This window comes from Procambarus clarkii, chromosome 35 (assembly GCF_040958095.1).
Source record: "Procambarus clarkii isolate CNS0578487 chromosome 35, FALCON_Pclarkii_2.0, whole genome shotgun sequence".
NCBI lineage: Eukaryota > Metazoa > Arthropoda > Malacostraca > Decapoda > Cambaridae > Procambarus > Procambarus clarkii.
In genome coordinates, this window is record NC_091184.1 from 7,970,046 (window position 1) to 7,978,729 (window position 8,684).

At 38.4% G+C, this 8,684-nt stretch overlaps 1 protein-coding gene across 1 annotated transcript in view; it reads right to left on the reverse strand.

The window, feature by feature from the left end:
* LOC138371314 (tripartite motif-containing protein 3-like) overlaps nt 1-1,318 on the reverse strand; it is a 29,747-nt gene extending 28,429 nt beyond the window's left edge. Inside the window, exon 1 of the mRNA XM_069336099.1 lies at nt 1,091-1,318. The gene's annotated coding sequence lies outside the window, so the exon portion shown is untranslated. The remainder of the gene's footprint in view (nt 1-1,090) is intronic.
* Nucleotides 1,319-8,684: the final 7,366 nt, after the last annotated feature.

Genomic DNA, 8,684 nt, shown 5'->3' on the forward strand with positions numbered 1-8,684 from the left:
TATGTACTACCTCTATCTTTAAATCAAACAGAATGTTTGTACTGTAACTCTGCAACTATGTACAGTATGTACTTTTCTTAAATAAATTTTTATTATTTTTATTATTAACAATTGTATGTTGGGGGTGTAAGACAATGGTGGAGCAGAAAGCTCAGTACTCACTTCCCCCCTTCAGAGCAGGAGAGATTGCTGAAATAGAGGGAATACAGAGAACATATATGGCACGCATTATTGAGATAAAACACCTAAATTATTGGGATCGTCTCAAAGCTCTCCGAATGTACTCTCTAGAAAGGAGACGAGAGATACCAAATAATATACACCTGGAAAATACTGGAGGGCCAGGTCCCAAATCTACACAGTAAAATAACAACGTACTGGAGTGAATGATATGGAAGAAAATGCAGGATTGAACCAGTGAAGAGCAGAGTTGCCATAGGCACAATCAGAGAACATAAGAACATAAGAGCAAAGGCAACTGCAGACGGCCTATTGGCCCATACGAGGCAGCTCCTATCTATAACCACCCAATCCCACTCATTTACATGTCCAACCCGCGCTTGAAACAATCGAGGGACCCCACCTCCACCACGTTACGCGGTAATTGGTTCCACAAATCAACAATCAACAACCCTGTTACCGAACCAGTATTTACCCAAGTCTTTCCTAAATCTAAATTTATCCAATTTATACCCATTGTTTTGTGTTCTGTCTTGTGCTGATACTTTTCATACCCTATTAATATCCCCTTTGTTGTGTCCATTCATCCACTTGTAAACCTCTATCATGTCACCCCTAACTCTTCGCTGTATAAACATCAGAGGTTGTTCAACGTTCTCCCAGTGACTATAAGAAATATTGCCGGAACAACCGTGGACATCTTCAAGAGAAAACTGGACTGTTTTCTAAGAGAAGTTCCGGATCAGCCAGGCTGTGATGGGTATGTGGCCCTGCGGGCCGCTCCAAGCAACAGCCTGGTGGACCAAACTCTCACAAGTCGAGCCTGGCCACGGGCCGGGCTTGGGAAGTAGAAGAACTCCCAGAACCCCATCAACCAGGTATCAAGCAGGTAATGCACTCCAGTACTTACGGAGGATGATGAGAGTGCGAGGAACAAGGTGGTCAGGTGGAGCCAGTGACTCCTTCCTTCAACAGTTTTGTCTCTCCCTCGTGGTATATCCTCAATGTCTTCAGTGGTGTGGCCTCACCACACACTTACACTGCCATAAGTGTCCTGAGAGTACTGTGGGAGGGACAATTTGGCCGGTATTGTGGACACAGGTCTTTAAGACAGGCGAACTTCAAGAGTCGTGGAGACGTCTATTGCAACCTTTGTTGTGATGACGTCACTCGCTCGCTCGCTTACTCGCCACGGTGCTCTTCCCATTTTCTTTGGTTACTGATCTTTGCCGACGTTTAATTTACTTGAGACACTAATATTGGTGGCCTCAACGAGGACAGGAAGTTGGCGACTTGTCAAAGGTCCTACTCATTTGCCTGGACGATCTTTTCTATCTGTATTTTAAAACCCAGTAGAGTTTTGGCGTTTACCTTACCTACTTTTTGGCGGGAAGGCTGTTCCACGGGTTTACCACCATACGGGTGAAAAAGCCTCTCCTGTTTTCTGTCCTACATTGTGGCTTGTTGAGCTTGAACCCGTTGCTCCTCGTTCGTGTTACATCTGATCTTTTGAAGAAAGTGTCCGGATCAACATCGTCCAAATTGTTGGTGTATTTTAAGTGTTTCGATGAGCTCCGCCCTGTCATGCCTGGTTTACTGTGTTGTTTGGCCAGTGGCCCTCAACCCTTCCTGATACGAGAGATGACTAATCTCTGGTATGATTTTTGTTGCCCGGTGTTGCATCTTCTCCAGAGCAGCTATGTCTTTCTGAAGATAAGGTCTCAATGCCTTTATGCAATAATCCAGGTGGGGGCGCACCAGAGACTTATACAATTGAAGGACTACTTTAGTTTCCTTGAAGGTAAAGGCAAGCTTGATTATTCCCAAGGTTTGGTTCGCTTTTTTTACTGCCGCTCCCACTTGTGCAACTTTTAGTGAATGATGGATTCTGATTCCAATGTCGCATTCTTCATCTATCTGTTGTAAATTAACTAATATATATAATGTATATATATCAATAAAATCAATCAATTAATCAATGAATCATAAAAAATCAATAAATTATCAATAATAAATCAACAATAAATAATCAATACATAAATTAAAGTGAATATGAAATTCTTGCTAATCAACTCTGCGCATGCACATCCAATAAGATAAGAAGAATTCACAATAAGAAGCAAAATCAGAAATATTCAGGCACAGGCAGAAGTAGAGAGGAGAAGTATAATGTATGAGAGAAGTCAAACCATGCAACACTACATGTATGTGAGTCAAAACACCTATATTTCACTTACGGTAAAAGGAGAAATGCTTGGAGTGACTCTGTGTACAAATGCGGCTCGAGCCGCATTTGTACACAGAGAAGATCAGGCTTGGGTACAAATATTACTGGGAATATGGGATAGGTGTTCATGATAATGACACGAAGTGTAAACTATGTGGTATGTTAAGGTCTCACACCCTTCCCCATTATGTTCTTGATTGTCCGTTGATTAATGTATATAGAAACACTGAGATAAGGACTGTTCCCGAACAAATAGCCTAGCTGGATGTGTCACAACGGAAAGGTTGATGATATTTTTGAGAGATATAAGAATTTTGCACCAAGACTGTAATTTTTTTGTTGAATTATCTGCATGTCTCTAGCAAATTGTGTATACAGTATACCTAGGTCATAAAAGTATTTATGTGTACGTCTGATACCATACTGGTTGTGTAAAGGAGGAAATGTATATGTTTATCTCTCAGAATGTTTGGTAATATGTTTATTGTTTGTGATATGTATCTATGTACGTATTAACACGATGTACTGAACGGGGTGAGAATAGCTTGAGCTACCTCATCTCTTTGTGTGTATTTTACGTCAATAAGCTTATTTCAATTTCACGTTGTCAATGTACGGAGTGTCTAAACTGCCACTTTTATACAACTACAAATATCTTTGGTTTTACTTAATATATTGAATGTACTAGCATTGTATGTACTAGCTCTATCTATAAATTCATCAATTTTTGTATCACCCCTTGTATGTATGTATTTTACCTAAATAAACCTTTGAATTTAAATTTTTAATTTTTAAAAAATATTTGTCTGGTAAAGGTTTTATATATTGCTCCCATTTCTGTCTTTCTTCTGTCTAATAAATAATTTAAGTTATCAAGATGTTTTCAACCATATTTTTTCGGCGTTCGACTATTCCAACATGGGAGACCATTTTGGAAACGCGATACTTGGGTTAACCCAACTGATACTTGGGTCAGTTCCATTATGGTTCGGAACACATTCACTATGGGAGAGTTTCCTTCAAAAAGCATAATCGTGTAGCATTATGTTTAAAGAAACAATTCCAAGTACATTCTTTGATTGAAAAACAAGAGGATAAATCCAAGTCTTAATTGTAAATGACCAGTTATAAACAAAAATAAGAAGTAGGAAAAATGATATGTGGAACCCGACAAAAACATTGGAACCCTTAGGTGATGAGAGGGTAAACAACCGCCGCCATTTTAGCAGCGCTACAGCCGGTGATGTCCAGCACGAACATTAAGAGAAAACCTTGACACAAACTGCACCTGTCATAAAGAAGAAGCACCACCACTGACCGCCAAGTGCTCACATCAAGTCTAACTCTAAGAAATAACACTCAAGCCTTGACGCTTCTCCCAACATCCGGGAGAGAAAACCTTCACACAAACTGCACCTGTCATAAAGAAGATGAAGACTCACCAGTGTCCACAGTGTCCAAAGGTATTCACCCGTACTGGAGATGTGGAGCGTCACATGTTAGTGCATTCAGGTGACAAACCTCACGAGTGTCCAGAATGTGGAAAGAGATTCAGAGAGCGTGGAACTATGAAGACTCATATGTTAGTGCATTCAAGGGACAAACCACATGAGTGTCCAGAGTGTGGGAAGAGATTCAGTCGTCTTGGACAAATGAAGAAGCACAAGATGATACATGCAGATAATAGGCTAAACACTTTGAGTGTGAAAGATCATTAAGAGAATGTGGAAGGATAATGAGGCACATAATAGTATATTAACTTACTTTTAATCTAACAGTGTGCTATCACAATGTCAGTTAGATGTCCTTCAGAGGTAATTATATTTTGTTTGAGAAATACACTTCACAATGAAAAGGTAAAGATCTGAATATATTTTATTATATTGTTCTTTTATGAAAGATGACCAAGCAAGAACTGGAGAAGCTGTCACTAGGAAAACTCAAAATTGCTTATAAGTATAGAAATATCTCTTTAATTTAGCAAAGGTAAAACAAAGCTTTAAATGTTTTTCTTCATACTTATGTAAATAATGTGCTTCCTTTTTTTCCTTTCTGTGGAAATTTATTTAAAATGTAATATACTCTGTAGCTAAGTTATAGACATTTCTGTTGTAATATTATTTAGCATTGGAGTTGGTGAAGAAGACAATCTGAGACGTACTTAAGGTGAGACCATTTGATTGGTAAGGAAATGTATGTTAATCAAGGAATTTTCTCATCAGATTCATATGCAAACTGATGTCCATTTTTTTTTTAGTCCTATTTATGAGTTCTACTCTTGATTATAAATAATTCACCGAAGAGTATATTGAAGGCTGATTGGCATTTATAGCTGTCAGTCAAGTTAATATGATATTTAAATTTATAGTACTCTAGAAATTTATCACTCTAAATTTACCAGAAATTTATTACTCTAGCCTAACTTTATGAGTTATGCTGTAATTGTCTGGGAATAATATTTTACCCGATTTACCTGAGGGCCACTAACCCGAGTGGCCTCAATGAGAACAGGAAGTCGGCTTGTTGAAGGTTCCCTTCCCCCTCCCAGTTTGCCTTCATGATTTTTTCCATGTATATTTTGAAATTCAGCACAGTTTTAGCAGTTATGGCTTCGGCAGTTCCATCGATCAATAACCCTGTGGGTGATAAAGCCTGATTCAAAGTTATATTAGCCTGATTGGCAATTATATTAGGCTGATTGGCAATTATATTAGCCTGATTGGCAATTATATTAGCCTGATTGGCAATTACCCTGATTGTCAATTTATATAAATAATTTATATCAAAGAAATATTTATTTATGATGTGGTGCTTGTGGGTTCTATTACGTCTATCAATGGAGAGTTTCAGATCAGGGTTGGCATTTAGGAACAAGGTTTTGTACTTGTAAATAGCACAAGAGAGGATTGAGCTACGAGGAAAGGCTAAAGGAGCTGAACCTCACATCCCTGGAAAACAGAAGAGTAAGGGGAGACATGATAACCACCTACAAAATTCTCAGGGGAATTGACAGGGTGGACAAAGACAAACTCTTCAGCACGGGTGGGACACGAACAAGGGGACACAGGTGGAAACTTAGTACCCAGATGAGCCACAGAGACGTTAGAAAGAATTTTTTCAGTGTCAGAGTAGTTAATAAATGGAATGCACTAGGAAGTGATGTGGTGGAGGCTGACTCCATACACAGTTTCAAATGTAGGTATGATAGAGCCCAGTAGGCTCAGGAATCTGTACACCAGTTGATTGACAGTTGAGAGGCGGGACCAAAGAGCCAAAGCTCAACCCCCGCAAGCACAATTAGGTGAGTACAATTAGGTGAGTACAAGAGGATGTGTATAGCAAATGTATATGTAGCATGTTCAGGGATTTAAACAGAGAGGCTGTGTGCGGTTTGAAGACAGTTTTATTGTTCTGATAGCAGATTTTCGTTTGGTGATGATGGGTTTGAGGTAATTTGCAGTGGATGAATGAATCCCATACATAAATACTGTATGTTGAGATACCAACCCTAATTTACAAAAAAGCCTCTAGATTTTTAGCTCCAGCCATTGCATTGCTCTACAACAAATTATATGAACTCTAAACCTTTCCTGATATTTTGAGAAAAAAGCAAGAGTAACCTTAGTCCATAAAAGCAGCAACCTCACTGAAGTCATCAATTATAGACCAATATCAATTCTGCCGATTTTGTCTAAAATATTTTAACCCTTAAATGGCGCATGGCTATATACCATTTGACACCCACAGGCGCATTCAAAAAAATCGTTTTTCTTCCTAACCTGTTAATTTGTGTTCATTGATCATGGGAAAAATAATAAAAAAATTGTAAGTGGCATATATTGCTCGCTATAGGGCAGGGAAATCTGACAAAAAACAGGCGCTGACTCAGCGTGCGTCCCAGGCGGTCTGTTGATCGCCAGCTGTCAGGCCGGAGTTGCCACAAAGAGATAATTACCTAATTATTTCAATGTCTCTGATTTTTCATAGTTTTTTTGCTGTAATATTATTCAATAGTATGTTGTGTGATATATTTATATAATAAAATGAGTGAATCATCGCTGTACTCAAAAATATGGTGTGCATATTGTTGATTCAATTATGTTCATCAAACAGTGAACAAATACTTTGTCGGTTACTACACTATATACACAGGTTATATATAAGTATCAGCATGTTTTGTTCACCATAACGAACCACTAAGTTGCTATTATGAGTCAAAAAGTAACGAGGAGTGACCGCCGTGTACCAGCCAGCCACTCACGCCCTCCCTCAAGTCACCTGACTCACCCACATTCTCCTCCCACAATACTGTTTTTGCTTTTATTCACTATATACAGAAAATAAAAATGAACATACGACCCCACGTTGGTAGGTTTCTTTTAGGAAACCTACCAACGTGGGGTCGTATGTTCATTTTTATTCGAATCATCATAGTAAAGTTAAACAGGCAGTTTTTTCAGGAATGTTTCTACGAGCTTTGAGGGTATGCAGCCTTGAGTTTTTGATGAAGAGATTGCTAAAATATATGAAATTGGGAAGAGTTTACAATATCCTAAGAGGTTTTGGGATTTCTCGTTTGAACAAGCCAAGCGTACGTTTTATAATCACGTCCCTAAGGCGAAACCAAAAATTATTAACTCATTGGTGGTACCTTATGCGAGTGGACTTGAAAAATTGTCTCTGATTTTTAAGAAACTTAATATAAATTTGGTGTTCACTAATAGTACGATCAAATCCAATTAAAAAAAAACTCCCCTGATACAGCAGGTTGTGTGTATTTGATTCCCTGCAATGATTGTGATTCTGTGTACCTTGGACAAACAGGAAAGTCCTTACAATTGCGGTTGTCACAACATGCGTTTAGTATTAGAACTGCCCAAACGTCTAATGCATTGTATCTACATATGAGTTTATGCGATCACAATATTAACTGGAATGGGGCAAAAAGCATTACCAATTGTGGGGATTTCGTGGAACGGAATTTAATTGAGTCTGCTCTAATCAGTGTCCAAATCTTCTTAATGTTAGTACTGGGATGTACAAACGTGATCCATTTTTAAGTTATAATATTGCACAACAGTTTAAGAAAAAACTCTGATAGAGAGGCTTACAATGTCTCATTATAATTTTATATTCATATATTGTGTGTTCATGAGGCTTTTCTTTAATCTTTCATCCTTATTCTCTGACCGCTTAATCCTCTTTGACCATTCTAAGCTAAGCTATACCTGTTTCTGGTTAATTTTTTCCCTAGGGATGGGTTGGTCAGGTGTCGGCCTATATATCCTCCCCCTTCTCCCTTCTCCTTTAGTCAGTCTGGTGTTGACAAAGGCTTTAACAAGCCGAAACGTTCACCTCATTTCATATTTCTCTGTGGATTTTCCGCATAAAATGATCAGTGTTTTGTGATCGTCAATTGCATATATATATATATATATATATATATATATATATATATATATATATATATATATATATATATATATATATTATAATATATATATATATATATATATATATATATATAATATATATATATATATATATATATATATATATATATATATATATATATATATATATATATATATATATGAGGTGATTTGGTAAAATGCTATGCCCAAGATTACTATCCGAGTGCCAGCGGTGGGGTGGTTCAAATAGCTTAGGCTATCACCTCATTATGTCCGGTCGTGATGGTCAAGTGGATTAAGGCGTCTTGTACATACCAGTTGCGTTGCTCCTGGGAGTATGGGTTCGAGTCACTTCTGGGGTGTGAGTTTTCAGTTGCATATTGTCCTGGGGACCATTCAGGCTTGTTCGCATATATATATATATATATATATATATATATATATATATATATATATATATATATATATGGACAACACCCACCAGTGGGCCTCGAACCCAGAAAGCACAACTACCTTCCAGTAGCTGCCATAACTAGTACGCCTTAACCCAATACACCATCAGACCCTACAAAAGAAGTAGAGACTTCGAGATATATATACACCTCAAATATCTCCACTTCCCGAGGGCACTAGACAAGTGAGAGGTTACTCTGCATTTTCCCCCTCCCCGCTCAGCTCGTTGTCGCCGTGTGGGGGCTTCGTGGGCGGCTGCTGGAGTGTGATGCTCCTTAGGACAGTCCTCTGTCCTTTTCTAGCCTTGTGCTCCTGCTGCCGTCCTCTCCAATTCTGCTGGGCACCTTTTCCTTTTCCTTCTGTTTCGTTTTTCTCCCCCCTCTTCTCCTATCTGCTTGCCGTTTCCTGCC